Source organism: Ursus americanus, chromosome 33 (assembly GCF_024610735.1).
Source record: "Ursus americanus isolate L20-20 chromosome 33, mUrsAme1.1.p, whole genome shotgun sequence".
Lineage (NCBI taxonomy): Eukaryota > Metazoa > Chordata > Mammalia > Carnivora > Ursidae > Ursus > Ursus americanus.
The window spans coordinates 7,022,569-7,042,673 of record NC_142159.1 but is presented as its reverse complement, the minus strand read 5'-3'; positions in this window follow the sequence as shown (position 1 = coordinate 7,042,673).

The window sequence follows — 20,105 nt, the reverse complement described above, 5'->3', positions numbered from 1 at the left end:
CTCGGGGTTCTCATGCCTTCCCTAAGGGGGCCACCTAAACTGCTCGGGGGTGAAAAATCCTCTTGTATGAAGTGCCAAGCTGCCTGCAGCAGTGCATGATGGACATTTTTTTTCTTTTTAAAACACACCAACAAAAAAATGTATTTGTAGATTGTGATAAAGTGTAAATAACTGAATTTTCAACCATGGTTTGAAGTCAGCTTTCAGGGCATTATGTCTTGTTTTGATGAAAAGAGATCACTCTATACCCCCCTTTTTAAAGGAAAATTATCGCAAGAGAATCAGGATGTGTAAAGCTAACATGCATCGCAAAAAACCAAAGGTAACCTAAATGTCTGATTTTAATAGCACATATTTCTCTTTTACATAAACTGTGACAGCAACTTGCATAAACAATTCTTTAGCTGTTAATTTTAATGTTAAAACTTTGCAAAACTTGTTTAATAAAAATAGCTGTAAAAAGAAAGACCATATGCTGCCGCATAAATTAGCCATAACTCTTAATAATCCTGCCCATCACAAGTGAACTGTAATGTAACCTGGGCACAAAGTCTGACATCTTAAATGACACATTGTAAAATTTCAATGACTGTAGATTAGACCTGCTGCTCCCCAAAGTCAAGCTTTCTGCTCAGCTATTTAAAATGTACAAGGATGAGCCCCTCTAGGTCCCCATATTGATATTCACAATGAAATGTTACTCAAAGTTTCTTTAAAGTTGCATGTTTCTCTCCTGTAATGTGTAAACTGCATGCAGGATCTCTATCTTTTATTTTGTATGTCTTTAAAACTTCCTCTTCAAAAGGCTGATCTCTTACTTCTCCGTTTTCAGGTGACTGAAAACTCCCGAGGCATTTCCTGGAGTAGAATGGGTAGTGAAGACCCATGTCAGGTATGTTAAGGTGGCTTTCTATTAAGGACGTGGGACTTTTATCCTACCTATAAAATAGTTTTGCCAGGAGGTGGCCTGGGACGTGATCTGGGGGGAAATCTTTCTCTCGTGTCATGTGTACCATATTTACAACACGGCCATATTTTTCTGTTGGTTTACAGTCCATGTTGAATTTACTTGTGATGATTGTAGTATCAGCTTGTATCTGTTGAATCCCACCCTATCCTGTCAATAACCTAATGGGACAGGGTTTCATTTGGAGTTCACTGGCTGTCAGCAGCAAAGTGACCAGCTAATGTAAATGAAAGGGGATTGATTAGAAGGGTGTTAGGGGCTCACAGATTTAGTGTGAAGGCTAGAAAATCTGGCATGGGAACCAGATTGGCTGCAGAGAACTGGGACAGCAGTGATAGACCACAGGAATGTTCTTGAAGCCAGGACTAGCTGTTTAGGTGCTGTTGCTAGAATGAGTGAATTCTAGCCCTGTTTGCTTTCTTTTTCCCTTGAGATTCGAGTTAGGGAGGGAATGTCAGGCTGTATTAGCTTAAGTCACGTGTTCATACTTTACCAGGATGTGGTAAGAAAAAACTAACTCCTCAAAAGGAGGTCAGGGTGTTATTAGGAAAAGGGAATGGATACTGGGCAGGCAAACAACAATTGTCCAGTATTATTTGTGTATTTCAGAAGTGACTGAGCCTTAATGAGGTTAAGTGACTTCCCGGGGTCAGATAATTAGTATGGTTGGTTAGTAATCGAGCCCAAGTTTGTTGACAGAACCTGACATCTTTACTCTCCATATTATATTGCTTTTAATCTCAGGAAGGGGTATTGCTCACCCTGAGGAGACCCTCAGAAAGGGATAGTGTGGCATGGTAGAAAGAGCATGAGGCCTAACAGTTGAATCAACAAGCTGTCTTTGTTTAGTGGCCTAAAACCACTTATTTCGACATCTAGGAGGGAAGACAGTGATAATGTACCCCTTACAGTGGTCAGCAAACTGAACGAGTTGTACTAGATAAAGGGCCAACCAATTCGGTGTCCTATACATAGTAAATATTAGTGTTCGTTCTCTGAAAAAGTTAGCCTCCCGATTCGGGTAGGCCGCGGCTCTGACAGCTGAGCAAGCCTTCTGCTGATTGAAGCCATCCAGGAACTAGCTGGATGATTTTTCCCTCTGCCCCTGAGTGAGTTGTTAGGGTTAGCAGGGCACCGAAGGGAATCGACCACACTGGGGAGAGGCCAAAGGCATGTACAGCCTTTGTCAGTGAAATTTGCCTTATTGGAGATCGTGTCTTCCCAACCTGCCTCTCCCAGGAGCCTCTGAGATCTGGAGACTTTAGGGAGGACCGTGTGTATTGAGCATGGTTCTGGGCACCGAGGAAATCCTGAGTTTGATACTGATTACATGAATGGCAAAGCAATTTTAGAGCCAAGTCCCTGAATGCAGAGAATGAGTTCCAACTCTTCCTAGGGCAGTCTTAAGAGCAGAATTTGGGGGTGCTGCTTTCCTCATTAGGCCTGTAATTTGCACCTGGAAAAACAGGTTTTATTGTTGGCAGGCCCAGGTCTGCCGGTGGTCTGCTTTTTCTGAATGTGGAGCTTAGTCGGTTGGTCTCAGTGTTCTCTATAGCTTTCTGTCACTACCTGTGAATTACAGTCCCGTAAGCTTTAGAGCCAGGCAAGATTGGGGACCTGTCCTGACTCTGCCTCATCATAGCCTTGGTCTTTGTCTTGACAAAACCAAGCCCTTAATCCCTCTCTGGGCTTCATTTTTTATCATCAAATGAAGTTGATAATAGTAGCTAACATTACTGTGATAATATCCTAAGCAGTTAATAAGGACGATCTCATTTGGTCTTCTCTACCTTTCTCTCTCAATTAATACAAAACTCGTGTAACTTCAAATTTACTGTTTTAACCATTTTAAAGTGTACAGTTTGGTGGCTTTTAGGATATTGACGGTGCTGTGCAACCATCATCACTATTTAATTCCAGAAAATTCGCATTACCCCAAAAAGAAATCCTATACTTATTAGCAGTCACTCCTAATTCCCCTCCCCCCCCCCCAGCCCCTGGCAACCACTAACCTACTTTGTGTTTCTGTGGAATTGTATAATATGTGCTTTTGTGATAGACTTCTTTCATTTTGCATAAACTTTTCAAGGATCGTCCCTGTTGTAGCACGTATCAGTACTTTGTACTAGTGATAGGAAGCATATTACTTCCGAAAGCAACCCATTTCATTTAAGACAGCTCCAAGTATTAGAAGTTATCCCTCATTTTGAATGAGTCACTCCGGTGACTTACACTGTTCTACCTTGGACCCCTGAAGGAATATCCTGTCAAGCATTTGAAGTTCACTTTCATTCATGTTTCTTTTCCAGCTCCAGGAATTTTTTTGTTAGACTTGCTGGATCTGATCTTCCAGAAAAACCAGAAATTTGGATTTTACATACCAGCAGTTGTTTAATGTATGCTCAGATCAGCATTAGTCCCTGTAAAACCTCTGTGGCAAGCCAAATGCTGCCTGGAGGCAGCCTGCCAGCTTGCAGCCTCTGGTTAGCTTCTGTTAATACAAATTAAAAGACGTGTTAGGATTACTGAGATACAATCATATCCGTACGACTCACCCGTTTAAAGTGTACAGTTCAGGGGCACCTGGGTGGCTCAGTGGGTTAAGCGTCTGTCTTCCGCTCAGCTCATGATCCTGGCGTCCTGGGATCGAGCTGCATGTTCTCGGGCTCCCTGCTGAGCAGGGAGCCTGCTTCTCCCTCTCCCTCTGCCCTCCTCCCTCACCCCCCACTTGTGCTTGCTTGCTCTCTTGTGCTCTCTCTCAAATAAATAAATAAATCTTTTTAAAAAATAAATAAAAGTGTACAAGTCAGTGGTTTTTAGTAGATACAAAATTGTACGGTCATCACCACCATCAATTTGAGAACATGTTTATCACCCCCAGAAAAGAATTCCTGTGCCCTTTAGCCATCTCCCCCAGTCCACTTACCTTCTCCTGCCCTGATCAGCCACTCCTCTGCTTCCTACCTCTGTTGACTCGCCTGTTCTGGACATTTCGTATAAACGGAATCATACAATTTATGGGATCTTTTTTGACTGGCCTCTGTCACTTAGCATCATGTCTCCAAGTTCCATCCACGTTGTAACATGTATCAGCACCTCATTCCTTCTGTCGTCAATTACTGTTTCATTGTATGTGTTTTTCAGCGTTATTTGTCCATTCACCCACTGATGGACATCTGGGTTGTTTCTGCTTTTTGGCTGTGATGAAAAATGCTGTTACGAGCAATCTCGTGTACAGGTTTTTGTGTGGCCATATGTTTTCTGTTTCTTGGACATGCATCTAGGAGAGGAATTGCTGGGTCAGACAGCAGCTCAGTGCTCAACTGTGGGAGGGACTGCCAGACTCTTACGTAGAGGCTGCACCATTCCCGCCAGTAATGTATGAGGTTTCTCATTTCTCCATATCCCCACCGACACTCGCCATGCTCTGCTTTGTTTCCTGTAGCCATCCTGCTGGGTGTGACATGGTGTCTCACGGTGGTTTTGATTTGCGCTTCCCTAGTGACTAACGTTGTCAAGCTTCTTCTCATGTGCTGATCCATTGTTTGTGTATCTTCTGTGGAAAAATGTTTATTTAAATGTCAATATTTTAATTGAATTGTCTTTTTATTATTAATTGTAAATTCTTTACGGTCTGGTGCGAGACCCTTGTCAGATAGGTGATTTGCATGTATTTTGTTCCCATTCCATGGGTTATCTTTTTATTTTCTTTGAGACACAAAAGTTCCATTTTGATGAAGTGTCAGTTTATTTTCTTTTGTTGTTCGTGCTTTTGCTGTCTTAGATAAGAAGCCCTGAAATTTATACCTGTCTCCCTCTAAGACTTTAATTATTTAAATTCTTACATTTAGGTCTGTGGCCCATTTTGCATTAATTTTTGCATATGGTGTGAGGTCGGAGTTTCATATTCATTCTTTTGCATGTGGCTATCCCGTTGTCCCAGCATCATTTATTAAAAAGACTGTTTTGGGGGTGCCTGGGTGGTTCAGCTAGTTGGACATCTGACTTAATTTCAGCTTGGGTCATGATCCTGGGGGACATGGGATCAAGCCCCTACGTTGGGCTCCACGCTTGGCAGGGAGTCTGCTTGAGTTTCTCTCCCTCTGCCCCTCCCCCTGCTCTCATGGGTGCACATATGCACGTGCGCGTCCTCTCTCTCCCTGTCTCTCTCTCTCCCCCTCCCTCTCTCTCTCTTTAAAATAAATAAATAAATCTTAAAAAAAAAAAAAAAAAACTTTAAAGACTGTTTTTTCCCCATGAAATGATCTTGGCGCTTTCGTCCATATTGGCACACTAATTGACCACAGAGGTATAGATTAATACAATTTCTGGCATGTAGTAGCTGCTCAATGGTAAGGAATAGCTGACTGAATTATTTTGGCACCACTAAAGCTAGTGGTAAGTGATGGGGCTAGGATTTGGTCCCATGCCTGGGTATCTCCAAACCACGTCTTTACCCTGTGCTTATACTGCAGGCTGCTAAGGTGGAAATGAGGCCTGCTGTTCTAGCTGCCATGCCTGGCCATATATGGTTCCTCAGAAGCTTCAAGGCTGAGCTCCACATGCCATTTTCCCCACCATCGACGTCCATTGCTCCTCTCCATCTCCCTCCAGGATTTCTGTGGAATCTCTGGGGTGCTCCTGGCAAGGACTGTCACTGCTAAGGGAACAGCCTCACCCTCTCTTACCTAGGGATGTAGTAGTTATTCAGGAAGCCTCAGGGTTTGTCCCCTCTTGCTTTCTCCCCCACCACTACCCACCCCCTGCCCCAAGCGAAGCATGAAGGTCAGGCTGCATCAGCAGCTGCCAGGGTTTTCTGGCCACTAAGGATAAAACCGATTCAGACTGTGTTGTATTTCGGGAACAGCAGCAGAGTCGGGACCAAAAAACCTTGCCCGTGCATGTGCAGAGTTCTGTACCATGTGAATGGGGGATAGAAGTGTGGTAGTGGATGCTTTGCTCAGGGTTTTGAGACTTAAGTATTCCCTGCCTGGTGTCAAACGCCGAAGCTCTGTGTCCCTCCAGGCTTTGCCCAGAGATCATACTGGAATTGGAATGCACAAGGCAGAACATGGGCTCCCTCTTTCTCGATATGTTCTGTGCTTTGTATGAACCCGTACGAGCTGCTGTTTGCTGGCAGTGTTATTGTTAAGTAGTCATTTCAGTTGTTCCTCCATCTATTCCCATTCGTTGATCTCGACCCCACTCTGTAAAAGGAGGAGGAAGTGACAGGGAAAAACAGGCAGCTCTGCCTGGCTAAGGGAGGAGAGAACTGAATTTGCAGGCCTGTTGTGTGTCCCTATTTTTGTAAAGAAGGCAACTGGTACTCAGAGAGGTGAAGTAATTTGCCACAGTTGCATAGCAGGTTGTGGGGAGTGCCTGTTACCATTTTTGTGTACTGAAGTCCGTCCTCTATGCTGAAAGCATGCTGCCTCTGTAAGATAGCATATTTCCTCGACAAAGTACTGCAAAGAAAGAAGAAATACTGCCAATTAAACCAACACGGTAGTTTGTTTTCAGATCAAGTATAAAACGCATCCTGATTTCGGGGATGTTAAAATCTGAAAAATACGAGTTTTAACTACTGTTGCAGTTTGTCAGTTCTCACATTGATTCTTCACTACGTGCACTCTCTTCTCCACTTGTAAAGTAGCTATTGTCCCGTTTTTACATGATGATGAAACTGAGGCCCAGAAATTAAACAACTTACCCAAGGTCAGGCCTCTGTTAGGTAGCGGAGCTGGGAGTTAAGCTCAGGCAGTCTGACTTCAGAGTCTGTGATCAGCCTCGACTACAGGATTCTGCTGGAGTTTAGAGGGAGTCTTACCGGTCAGCCAGGACCATCTCGGGGAGCCTGTACAGCCCTTCTCTATCCTGGAAGGAGGCTGCTTCTGCAGGAATATTCTTGCTAGTGCAGTGAACACCTGCTGAGGCCACTTAGGTCTTTATTCTGGCTGTTCTGGGCCGTGGGTCTCCATCGGTTCATAGTGTCTGGCTTCCACTAATGGGAGAGGGTCCGTCTTCAACAGTACAGTAGCGTGTGGCTGTGCTCTGTTGCTGAACTGAATACCAAGGAGCCTGGGGGAGCTGTCTGAGAAGGTTCAGGAAGCACCAGGCAGACAGATTAGCATAGCACCTTATTATGGCTTTAAACAGACTAATGTCAACTCTGCTGCCTCCACGGTTAGTTTCACTAGCTCACCTAAGGGTGAGCTACCCTCCCCAAGACTCAGTTTCATCATCTGTAAAATGGGGGATTATCATTTATTTTATAACATTGTTGTAAAGATTGAGTGAATTCATGCAAAACATTCAACATGACCTGTAGTAAGCACCCAATAAATGTTAGCTATAAATAGAGACTGGAAGACAGATGAGTGCCCATTTTGAAAAGCTAAATGTTAGGCAAAGTAGTTGGACTTGATCCTGAAGTTTAGGGAGCTGTTGAAGGCCTTGCACATGCGAGTGACTTGGACGCACTGTATTTGCCATAGTGCCGGGAAGGTAGGGACGGAGGGAGGAAGCGGAAGAGCAGAGCCTTCTCTAAACTGGCACCACTCCTCATGAGAGAGCGACGGGGATAGTCTCCCCTCACCCTGCCTGCCTTCTGCTCTCTTGCCTGAAGGCCTTTTGGTTCTCAGCTTTTTCAGAAAGAATAATCCTCTCTCCTCTCAGAGACTTGGGCTATTTGAGGGTAGGACCTTAGGCCTTCGTCATATGTTAAGGGAGATTTCCCACCTCCTGTCCCTTTAACCCACCTGGCGAATTGGAGACCAGAACGTGGAGTCTCCTCTAATAGAAACATAGCTCCTAAGAAATTGTTCAACTCGGCTTTGCTTCCCCTGAATGCATGAAGTCTCTGCCTCCATTTTAAGCTCTTAATTCTGTGCTAATTCCATTGGAATTATCATATGCAGATGCAGTGACCCATTTAATTTCAGACAGACAACCCTGTGAAGCGGAGATTATCCTGGGAAACTGACGAGTCCGGGTTAGGATGACCACAGGGCCCAAGAGCTGGAGTTTAGACCCAAGTCTCTGCTCTCACTTAACTGCCTCCCGGTCTCCTCTCTATACCTGCAGCGGCCACCCGAAGATCAGCTTACCCTGAAGGTGGTTCCCAGCATCCCTGTAGGGTGGCACCCCTTTCTGCATTTCCAGATTCCTGAAATTAAGAGAAATGGATCTTTCTAAGCCCTCCCGTTCTCTCTCCAGAACCTTCATGTACCTCTTGCTCTCTGGATTAATAGTCGTTACATGTTTAAAGCTAGCAAGCATCTGATGAATATTTAATAGCCTGAGCAGACAGACTGGATACAGCTGTCTGAGATGGCAGGTGCTGGGGGGAAGGGGAGGAAGCGCACTGCCCCGCCTAACTACTTGTTCTTTTGTTCCCTGAGCTAGCCCTTGTAGGCCCCTTAGGAGCAAAGGCCTACGGTGGGCACTGTACCCTAGTCCTGTCGGGGCCTGATTGCTCCCTGGGCTTCCAAGGAGGCTGCCTTCAGGCAGCAGACCAGACCTTTTTTAGGGGGTAATGAGGAGCAGTTAAGTTCACTGACCTCTAACGTCAGTTTTCTGGGGTGCCTGGGTGGCTCAGTCGGTTAGGCGTCCAACTCTTGTTTCGGCTTGGGTCATGATCTTGGGGTCATGAGATCGAGCCCCATGTTGGGCTCCAAGCTCAGCGGGGAGTCTGCTTGAGATTTTCTCCCTCTCCTTTTCCCCCTCCCCCTCCAAGTAAATAAGTAAATTCTTCAAAAAAATAAATAAGTAAATAAATGAAATCCAATTTTCTAACCCCTGGGCTGAAAATCTTCTACTCTGTAACCTGTTCTAGCACTGGGGCTGAGGACATGTTCTCATCCAGTGTTCTGCCAACCGTAGCCCTCTATCCTAGGAGGAGGGAGACTTGTATCTGGAAGGGACTTGAATTTCATAACCATGCTGCTGGCATTTAGCTTCCTGACATTCCTTGACTACAAATGCAGTGGCTGGCAGGAGGTATACTGCTGTGGTGAGTGCCTTTGGCTGCTGTTGCTGGCGGGAGGTGGGCAGGTAGGAGTTCTCGGATGGGAACACAAGCTATCCCAGTGCTTCTCCCCACCTGGACCTAGGGAGCTTGTCGCTTCAAGGAGCCCTTGTCAGTTCCAGGGCAAACTTGGGGAGGGTATGGGGACTCCTGAAAAAAGACAACTCATTTGAGAGGTTTCCAGGCAGAGTATGAGGCACAGCCAGGCTGTCAGCCCCGATCAGTCACTTAAGTAGAACACATTGCCAGACTGGGAGACTACTGTTCTTAAAACTGCCTTAAGATGCCTGAATTAGCTGTTCCCTTGTCAACCGCTGGAGCCCACTTAGTTCACCTCAGTCTCTTCTTCCCAGACACTGTGGTGTGAGAACTTGAGATAGAAGAGTTTGTTTTCAGGGAGAGCTAATTCCTCCCAGGGGCTTTTGGCTCCTGCAGCCTTCATGCTTCCCATTCACGGCCCAGCTTTAGGTACAGAACAGGTGCTCCCCATTTCTTAGGCTCTATGAGGTGGGGGTTCAGAAACAAGCTCTACATCTGCCTTTGAGAAAGAAATACCTTGTGCTCTGATAGGCTTCTTCATAAGCTCCTCTCCAGAGGTCAGTATAAATGCCCCCTTTCATTCATTTTATTTTTTTTAAAGATTTATTTATTTGAGAGAGAGTGAGCAGGGGGAGGGGTAGAGGGAGAGAGAGAATCGTCAAGCAGACCCCCTATTGAGCACAAAGCCCGACACAGGGCTTGATCCCATGACCCTGAGATCATTACCTGAGACAAAATCAAGAATCAGCCACTCGGGGCGCCTGGGTGGCTCAGTCGTTAAGCGTCTGCCTTCGGCTCAGGTTGTGATCCTAGCGTTCTGGGATCGAGCCCCGCATCAGGCTCCTCCGCTGGGAGCCTGCTTCTTCTCCCACTCCCTCTGCTTCCGTTCCCTCTCTCGCTGGCTGTCTCTCTCTCTCTGTCAAATAAATAAAGTCTTAAAAAAAAAAATACTTAAAAAGAAAAAAAGAATCAGCCACTCAACCAACTGAGCCATCCAGGCACTCCAATTTTATTAAACACGTTGGCTAATATACATTGGAACACCTACTATGTCCTAGACACTGGAGATTGAGTAGCAAATAAGGTAAAATTGGTCCCTGACTTCATGGAGCTTATATTTGAGGAAACAGACACTAAACAGTTGTTAGTCTCAAAAATAACCTACATCACTTCAGTTGTGGTAAGTGCTATGAAAGAAAGGAACAGGGTTCTAGGAGAACAGACAACCAGGCAGCCTAGCCTAGCTCAGGGGTTCTCTTTGAGGAAACGATGTTTAAGCCGACATCTAAAGGAAGAGTTGGCTGGACAGGGCTTGTGAGATGGTTTGGGGCAAGGACACAAAGCACATTCTAGGCAGAGGGTGGGACTGAGGCAGGTTCAAGGTGAGGTGGGAACCTGGTCCTTATTGTAAGGTCAACACTGAAGACCACTGAATCCAGAAGCGAGGTGTGGGGAACAACATTATGAAATTTAAACTTCACTGCCCCTGAGTGGAAAATGGATTATGGATTCTGAGGCCCTGTTAGCAGACTTTGTGTTAGTGCAGACAAGAAATGAGGAGGACCTGCAGTAGATGGGTGACACCCGTGAAAATGCAGAGAAGTGAATGGACCCAAGGCCTTCTCAGCTACGATAAACATAATCTGGTGCCCGATGAGATGTGGGAGAAGAGGACATGATTAAGGAGGGCTGGAACAGCCAGCAGAATAGGGGTGTCGTATTTTAAAAGAGTGGGAGCACTGCTACCGACTTTGGTGTGTGTGTCAGGCTTTAGGTGGGTGTCTCCTGCAGATAACCCTGAGTATTTGGGGCAGGGGTGCACCCCTCAGAAGGCCAGAGGAGATGCCCACCTGGGCCGAGGACTGAGGTGCTAATAATAGCTATAAGAAGATGACTGTTTCCTCATTCTCTTTCCTCCAAAGGCTTTATTTTTTTAAAGATTTTATTTATTTACTGGAGAGAGAGAACACAAGTCGCAGGGGGCGGGGGCGGGCAGAGGGAGAGGGAAAAGCAGACTCCCCACTGAGCAGGGAGCCCAATGCGGGGCTTGGTCCCAGGACCCCTGGACCATGGCCTGAGCCAAAGGTAGGCACTTAACCGACTGAGCCACCCAGGCACCCCTCCTCCAAAGGCTTTAAAGCTCTTTGTTAATCTTAATGTGTTTCCCATCTCTGGGAGAGCAGAAATCGTTCTCCCCTTCCTACAGCTGGAGGCCCCAGTGGCTTAGTTGATTCTGCCCTGGATGCTCTCAGCTCAGGGGTGGCTAAGGATGGGAGGTCTGTGAAGTGAGAGCCCATTCTCATTGCCCAAGCAACAACAAAAAGACAACTCTTAGGCTGTGGACTTCTGTTGCCTACCCATCTGTGCACCTAGAAACCTGTACGTCGGAATGAAATAATGAGAGTTGTGCTAGGGGATGGGGAGATTGTAAGGGGGGGCACCCTGGCCAGATGGGAGGCTAGGAAGCCCCCCAATAGGGTAGCTTCATGTCTAATTTTCTACCTGTGTCTTTGCAGCGATCAGAGGACCCCGGAAACCAGGAGAGCTGCCTGCTGTGTGGAGGCTGGCCTGAGGGCATTTGCTGAGCACAGAAACCCTGGAGGGATCAGCAGTCTTTTCCCACTCCACCTCTTGATCTGTCTGATTTGCACACAGAAAGCCAGCCAGGATCCCCTAAGAGAGTCTCTAGGCCCAGAACGGAGTCCTCAGGGCTGCAGGGGGCTGTGATGCTAACAATTAAACCCGCTCAGGACTTCAAAGGGTCGAAGGGGACTAACAGTATCCCAAGCACGGCCTCCTAGATCTGAGTAAACCGGCACCTCCCACTGCGTCACTCCCATTTTGCCTGCTTCCCCTTAGCCTCCAGCAGAACGGGCTGGAACACACTGCCTCCACCTCTTACTTCCCGCTCTGCCACACCCGCGTTGTGGGGGCCAGCCCGGGGGCCCTTGGGCACCTCCAGAGGGCTCCCAGGACAAGGCTGCTTGGCACCTCTGTTAGAGGCAGAGGAAAGCCAAGTGAGAAGGTTTATTTACTTTGAACAAGTTATTTAACCTCTGAGCCTGTTTTTCTCTTCATTGTTGATGACTAACCTTGTCCAAAAGGCTCTTGAATGGGTAGGGCTTTTCCGACTTCGCCTCTGTACTATATCCCTCCCCCAACAAATACCTGGCACTGAGGAGCTCAATAAAAGATTTGGTCACGTGAAGAATGGTCCCACTCTGGTAGCTTCTGTCACCTTTGGGAAAGAGCCAAAGGCCCCTTGTCTAGCTCCTTTTCTTCTTCCCACTATATTGAGCTAGCTGTTTGTCCTAATGTGTTCTCTCGAAGGATTGGAAAGTCAGCCTTTGATAGACTTCTAGTTTCCTGTGGCCTATGTCGAGGCTGATTTCATACTGAGCTTCCTGAGAGGTTAGGGATCTCTAATATTATACTCTTCCTTTAATAAAATAACTCTTCTGGTCATTTATCCTAACAAGGGAACCAGGAGAAGGACTGAGTTTGGAAAAAGAGACTGTCTGCATTTTAACAGTGCCTGGGGCATTCCAATGAGCTTGGCTGCATTCTTGGCAGGAAAAGGATATTGAAATCAGTTGATTTACTTTGGGCAAGTTATGAAATATCTGAGCCCATTTTTTATCCTCATTATTGATTATTATAAATAATAGCTAATAATTTATTAAGTGCTTAGTATATACCAGGCACTATGTCAAGCGTTTATATGCACGATTTCAACTCAATCCTCCAATCCATGATACTCATTTCACAGACGAGGAAACGGAAGCTCAAGGAGGATAAATAACTTGTATAAGGCTAAAAAGAAGCAGCTGTCAGACTTCACCCGTGCGTACCTCTCACCACCACAAGTTCCTTGAAACAAGAAAGCATTTGTGCTTGTGTGAGAGATGTGTGTATGGTGACAAACCTTATCCAGGTTTGCCCAAGACAGAGAAGGTTCCTGGGATGTCAGACTCTCAGTGCCCAAACCAGGAGCGTCCTGGGCAAACAGAGATGGTTTGTCACCTTGTTTGCATTGAGACTCCTGGTCCAGAGCTGGCCGCGGAGGCTGCATCTTCCTTGGCTTCTTGGTCTCTTGGGCCTCACCTTGTGTCCCTTTATCTAGCATTTGAGGACTTGCTTCAGACCGGCAGGCAGGGAGGAGTTTGGCCCGGGGAGTTAGGGATTCGGATGGCATCTGAATGATAAACGGAGGCACAGAGCCTGGGGCACTATCTGGAAAGCCAGCAGTAGTATCCTAGGCAGCCACACCCTCCGCTCCCAGACGCGGGTATCTACTCAGGAGCCACGGAATTCCAGTAAAGCTCGCAGAGCTAAAGCCAAATCCTACATTCAAATCCTGGCTCATCACTTGTGTATTTTTCTGGGCCTGTTTCCTTGTAAAAGTAGGATAATAATCCTTGTCCACTCAGTGGGATCTGAGAAACAAATGAAATGGGTGTGAAACACCTAACACGAGGTCTCCCTATAATACTGCTCAACACTGAAGTTTCCTTCCTCCTTTTTTTCCAGCTTGTGTGTCTTACCCAAGTCCTGTCCACCTGTCACGTCTGTCACATACAGCCTCCTCCCTCCTCCTGTTACCGCTTGCAGCCCTAGGGATCTTCCTTTGAGAGCCCTGACCCAGTGGCCTTGGCCCACCCACCCAGCTGCCCTGCATGTCAGTCACCTCCCCTGCAAGCAGAGAAGGGATGACATCACCGCCCCCCCATCTGAAGCTCTGAACTGTTTTGAGCCATAAATATTTTAGCTGGGCCTTTCTCTGGCTGTTGCCAGGGTGATGGGCTCTCAGGGGACTGGGGTGGGAGTGCGGAGGCAGGGCTGGCAGCCTGGGGCCCAGCGGCAGAGCCGACTCTGGAGGGGCGGGTATGAAGTCTGGCCGGGAGCCAGCAGCTCTCACTGCCGCAGATCTGAAGGCTGTTGCTCTGCCTGCCTGCCTTCCCTTTCCCGGGCCCCCAGAGTCGCTCCTACTGCTTCCAGGCCCAGCTCTGCCCTTTAGCGCTCCAGGATCTTGGCTCATATTGCCAAGGGTCTCTGCACCTCCATTTTAACATCCATATCAGAGAAGTCCCTGCTTCACTCAGTGCCGGTAAGTGGAGAAGACAAAGCAAAGGAGGTTTTACAAAAATCCTATGAAATACTGGGTTAGTTGTGACTGGAGAAGCTAGGCCCTGTAACCCTTTCTAATAGACCTAACGGCTGGAGTCCCCGGGCAACGTGGATGGCACTCTAAGGACTGTCAGAGAGGGCCCTGCCTCTCCCGCCCCTTCCTCAGGCTGCAGCCCCGGCACCTTTTCTACGGGTCCCAGGTCTAGCTGGACCACCTGGCCTGGCACAGGGTGTTCTAGCAAGGAGCTGGGCCCAGCGACGTATGAGCAGAGTTGATGAAAGCCTTTTTTGCTTGAGATGCAGAAACTCAGACCCCCCAGAGTAGATCTGGCCCTCATCCTCTACACCCCGTCCTAGACGTCTTACATCTGGCCAGCTGCTAAATGCTAGGACAGCAGCATGCCTCACCTCTGCTTGGGATGGGTCTAATAAAAGAGCTAGAGAGGGGGCATCTGGGTCCATGCCCCACTCATACAATTAAGAAGCTCTGGATTGGGTCCAGGATTCCACATGCCCTGCCCAACCCGGCCCACCACAATTTTCCTGTGGAGCTCGGATTTCTTTGTATCGAGCTCCCTCTGGTGGTTGAGATATGCATTGCAGGGAAATAAGATCTCCAAAGTGAAGCTATTGCAGGCCACCCTGAGAGGTGGGATGATTTGCTTTATGCCAAGGAGAGGAGAATCCTTGTCCCCAACTCCTAATGACAATCATTCCATTTCTTTTTTTTTAAGAGTTTGTTTTTATTTATTTGACAGCACAAGCAGGGGGAGCAGGCAGAGGGAGAGGGAGAAGCAGGTTCACGGAAGCAGGGAGCCTGAGGCAGGGCTCGATCCGAGGACCTCCGGATCATGACCTGAGCCAAAGACAGACGCTTAACGACTGAGCCACCCAGGCGCCCCACTTTTTGTTTTATTTTGAGAGACAGAGAGAGTGTGGGGGATGGGGGCGGAGGGAGAGGGAAAGAAAGAGTCCCAAACAGGCTCCACACCCAGTGCAGAGCCCAGCTCAGGGTTTGATCTCATGACCTGAGATCACGGCCTGAGCCGAAAACAAGAGTTGGACGCGTGACTGACTGAGCCACCGAGATGCCCCTCATTCCATTTCTTATGTAGGCTATTTCTCCCACCTGTTTGCTTGTCATTAATCACAATTCAATGACAGGAATCATCCTAATTTTACCAAGGAAACAGGCTTAGAAACGTATAATCAAGTCCAAACTCTTCACTGTATGTAGCATTCAAGAACTTCACCCATTTTTCCAACCCCATCTTCAATTACTCTCAAGATGAAATGGACTCGCTCTTCTGGAACATCGCTTGCCCCTGGGCCTTTGCTCGTGCTGTTCTCTGTATCTTCATTGCCCACTCCATCCCCCCCCAAGCACAGGACCTACCCAAATCCTGTTCGCTTTTGAACACCTGAACAAGAAATACAGTATTTTCTAAAGCTTGCACTTATTATCTTTGTAATAATCAAATACTATAAAACATGGGAAGACAACTGTCTGGATGAGTACAGGTGGGCGGGTGGCCCTGAGATGGGGAAAGTTAGACGGGGAGACTAACACATACGTGGACGTGAGAATGGCTCAGGAAATGAGAAGAACATGAAGACACGTGGATTCTCTGTTGGCTCTTGTAATAAAAACCAGGTGTAAGAATTCTTGCTGGCAGAAGAAAGAGCAAACCCCTGGGAAGCTGGGACAGAGCTACGGATGACACTTCTTCAAAGTCTTCAATCTTAAATTCACATTCATTTTCTTTGTACTTCATAATAGATCTGTGTTATAATTAGAGTAACTAAAACTTAAATAGCACTTCCTGTGCGCCAGGCACTGTTCTAAGTACTTTCCACAGACGAATCTTCACCATAATCTCCTAAGACAGGTACTAATACTACCCTCTCTTGACACTGAGAAAACTGAGGCACAGGGAGGTTAAGGAACTCCCTAAGGTCATGAGGCTTAGAAGTGGCAGAGCCAGGATTTGATCCTAAGACTGGCGCAGAGAAGGGGCTCTGAATAACGACACCTGAACATTGAAAATATTGCCTCGCATTTTCATGAATAAAACTGACTCCAGAAAACAGTACTGTGTTTTATCCTGTGGTGTCAGCACCCCCACTGGATGCCACTAGAGGTCTGTAGAATCCAGATAGAAAACTACTGGTCTATGGGGCGCCTGGGTGGCACAGCGGTTAAGCATCTGCCTTCGGCTCAGGGCGTGATCCCGGCGTTATGGGATCGAGCCCCACATCAGGCTCCTCCGCTATGAGCCTGCTTCTTCCTCTCCCACTCCTCCTGCTTGTGTTCCCTCTCTCGCTGGCTGTCTCTATCACTGTCGAATAAATAAAATCTTAAAAAAAAAAAAAAAAGAAAACTACTGGTCTAGAGGACAGAATCGCCAGCCGTGGCCCCAGAACAACACGACCAAGGAAGAGATCCCAACTCCTGACACCCAATGACACAGGGCTGGCCCAGAGCCAGTGGCATTTCCTCAAAAATCCAGACTCCTGGGAGAGCCAATAGAGAGCCAGTTAATTAGGAAATGAAGATGCAAAGAAAGGAAGCGAGGGCTTCAAGGTCGCAAAACAGCTGAGACACGTGGCCGCAGATGTGGAAAACAAGATCTTCACCAACATCCTGCCATCTTGGGTTCTCTTCCCCACGGACCCTGTAGAAGGCAGATGTGAAAAGACTAGGACCCTAGACACCTCCGCTGGATACTGGGATAGAGGTGCACATTGTTCTGGATTATTTCAGTTGTAGCTGCCAAACACCAAACACAAACTGGCTTTTTGTCCGGGAGCGCCTGGGTGGCTCAGTCAGTTAAGGGTCCCACTCTTGATTTCAGTTCAGGTCATGGTCTCAGGGTCATGGGATTGAGCCCAGCGTCGACTCCATGCTCAGCTGTGAGTCTGCTTAGGATTCTCTCTCTCCCTCTCCCTCTGCCCCCCTCCCCCCCAAAAAATAAGTAAATAATTTTTAAGTCCATAGAGGATTCAGGTATGGCTGGATCCAGCGGTTCAAATGATGCTATCAAGACAGTGTCTACTGATTTTTTTACTTTTCTGTATTTCCTTCATTGTCTAAGTTCTACCTTCCTGAAAGGTGGCAACATAGCCACCACAAGCTCCAAGTTTATATCGTGCTTGCTTAGCCATCCCGGTGGGGAGGAAATTATTTACCAATTATTCCAGCGAAGGTCCTAGGATTGCATTGCATCTCCTTTGGCCTGACTAGTGTCACTAATCCCTCCTCCTCCCCAAAACCAGTCACTGCAGCCTGGAGTGGCAGGGATGGAATGCTTTGATTCGCCAGGCCAGGGTTATCTGCCCACACTGGAACTGCAGAGTAAGGCAGCCCCGCCAGACCACATGGACTGAGACAGTGGGAGGAAGGGCATTGTGTTCTGACCAGAAGGAAGAATGGATGTTGGGAGGGCAAAATCAATAGTCAACCTGTTCAAGGTGAGCAGGACCACAGATAATGGGTTACATGCACAGCAGTCCATTTGGGCGGCTTTACCCTCTTACACCGGGTCACTGGGTTGTATGAATGTCCTCAAATCAATTAAGCAAACATTTCCTGAGTATTTGCCATGTACAAGGTCCAGCACCCTTCCACATAATAGACGGACAGCAAGACCACATAACAGATAGACAGCAAGACGTGCCCCTGCCACCAGCGCCCATAAGGCAATTACCAGACCCGAGTTCTTACTTCCTCCCATAGGAGCATAACAGGCAAACTCTTACTCTTCTCTCACAAACCAGCTCTGATGTCATCTTTCATGAAGACTTCTCTTGACTCCCTCCCCTGTCAGAGTTGGTCACCCTCCAACCGCCTCTGGACTTGGTATATACGGTTACTCTTATCACACCGTGCCATAATGTATTGATTCTCCTCCTTGTCTCTCCCAATGATGTGGCACCTCGGTATCCATAGTGCCCGCTATTGCTCAGAAATGTTTGTCAACCTGAGTTAAAATGAGTTCCCAGGAATGGCCCGGCTTCAGTGTTTTATGGACTATTCCTGAAACCACTGAGGTTTCCTTCCCAATTCACTTTCCTTTTAAGAGCAGTTTGCCTCTACCGGATTCAGCTGAACTAATACACACTGGAATGCCTGTCATATGCCGCCTAGTTCGGGGCTTTGGCAATTCAGAAATTAACAAGATACCTTTCAAGTTCAGTACTCTAAAGAGGGCAGGACCAGCTCTTCTAGGCAGAATTTCCTTGGCTGGAAAAAGAAATCTCAGCCCTGGGTTCTACTCTACTTTGTGAGCTGGTCATTCTTCCTCTCTGGGCCTCTTTTCCCCCCAGAACGGAAGGCCTGACTTGGTGTGGAGTCTATAATTTAATAGATGTGCACGTGTGGACTTAAACCCCACATTTCCATTTGCCTGGGCTACAAACCTTGGAGTAATACTCGATCTTCTCTTTGTTCCACACCTATCCAATCTGTCCCCAAATCCCCTTGACTTCACCTTCAAACCCAGAATCCAGCATATCTCCCTCCCTCAATCTGGTACAAACCATCAACATCTCTTGCTAAAATCATTGCCATATTCTCTGTCTGGTCTCCCTGTTTCCATCCTTGTTCCCTTACAGCCTATTCTTACACAGCAGCCAGAGTGATTCTTTAAAAATGTAAGTTCAAACCCTCCAACGCTGCTCAGCTCATTCAGAGTAAGGAGGAGCCCTATGCGGTCCGTCCCTTCTCACGTCCCACTCTCGTGTCTATTCCAGCCAAGCCACACTAACCTCCTTGGTGTTTCTTAAACACACTGGCCATGTTCAGACCTGATGGCCCTTCCACTGATTTTTCCCTCTGCCTGGAATACTCCTTTTCTTTGGACATCTGTTATGACTGACTCACTCATTTCCTTCAAGTGCTTGGTCAAATGTCACCTTCTCAGTGAAGCCTACTCTGACTGTCCCGTTTAAAATTGCAACCTCCCTTCCCCCTTTCCTGTTTACCTCCACAACAATTATTCCCTTCCAACATATTACAGAATTTACTTATTTTATGTCCATCTCCTCCCACTTAACCGTAAGCTCTGTATCTATTAATTAAATATCTACTAATTCGGGGCGCCTGGGTGGCACAGCGGTTGGGCGTCTGCCTTCGGCTCAGGGCGTGATCCCGGCGTTATGGGATCGAGCCCCACATCAGGCTCCTCCGCTATGAGCCTGCTTCTTCCTCTCCCACTCCCCCTGCTTGTGTTCCCTCTCTCACTGGCTGTCTCTATCTCTGTCAAATAAATAAATAAAATCTTTAAAAAAAATATCTACTAATTCATTCAATTAATTGAGTACTGATGTCTATTATGTGCCAAGCACTGTGCTAAGCCATGGAGCTACCAGGTGACTAAGACAGTTTATAGGTCTTGCAAGGGAAGAAGTCCTAACAGCTGGTAGTTACTAGTAGCTCATCTATTGAGAGCTTCGTCTGTGTTAAGTTCTTGCCATACATCCTGATAATAATGACGGCTAACATTTGTTAAAACAGATCCTGTGCTACGTGAGTTATCTCGTTCAATCCTCACCAATACCTATAAGGTGAATATTACCAGCCTCACTGTAAAAAGCAAGAAACAAGATTTCAAGGCTCAGAAGGAGCAGAATCAGGATTTGAACAGGAGAAAGATTTAGGAGTTAGGGTCAGCCAAACGAGGTGAACGACTGGTTGTGGGAGGGGTCGAGGGGAAGAGGGAAATGACTCCCAGGTTTTGACTAGGGTGCACCAGAGAAAAATAAGGGCGAAGACAAAGACGAAAGCCCAATTTGGGACGCGCTGAGTTTGAGGCGCCTGCGGGCCACTCCTGGATACAGTCCATCTCGGGCAGAAGCCGAGAGGCGGTTCCGGCCCCCTCCCTCGGGCCTGAAGAGATGCTGGGAGAAGGCCCACACGGGAGGAGCAGGAGGTGACTTCCCTCCCTC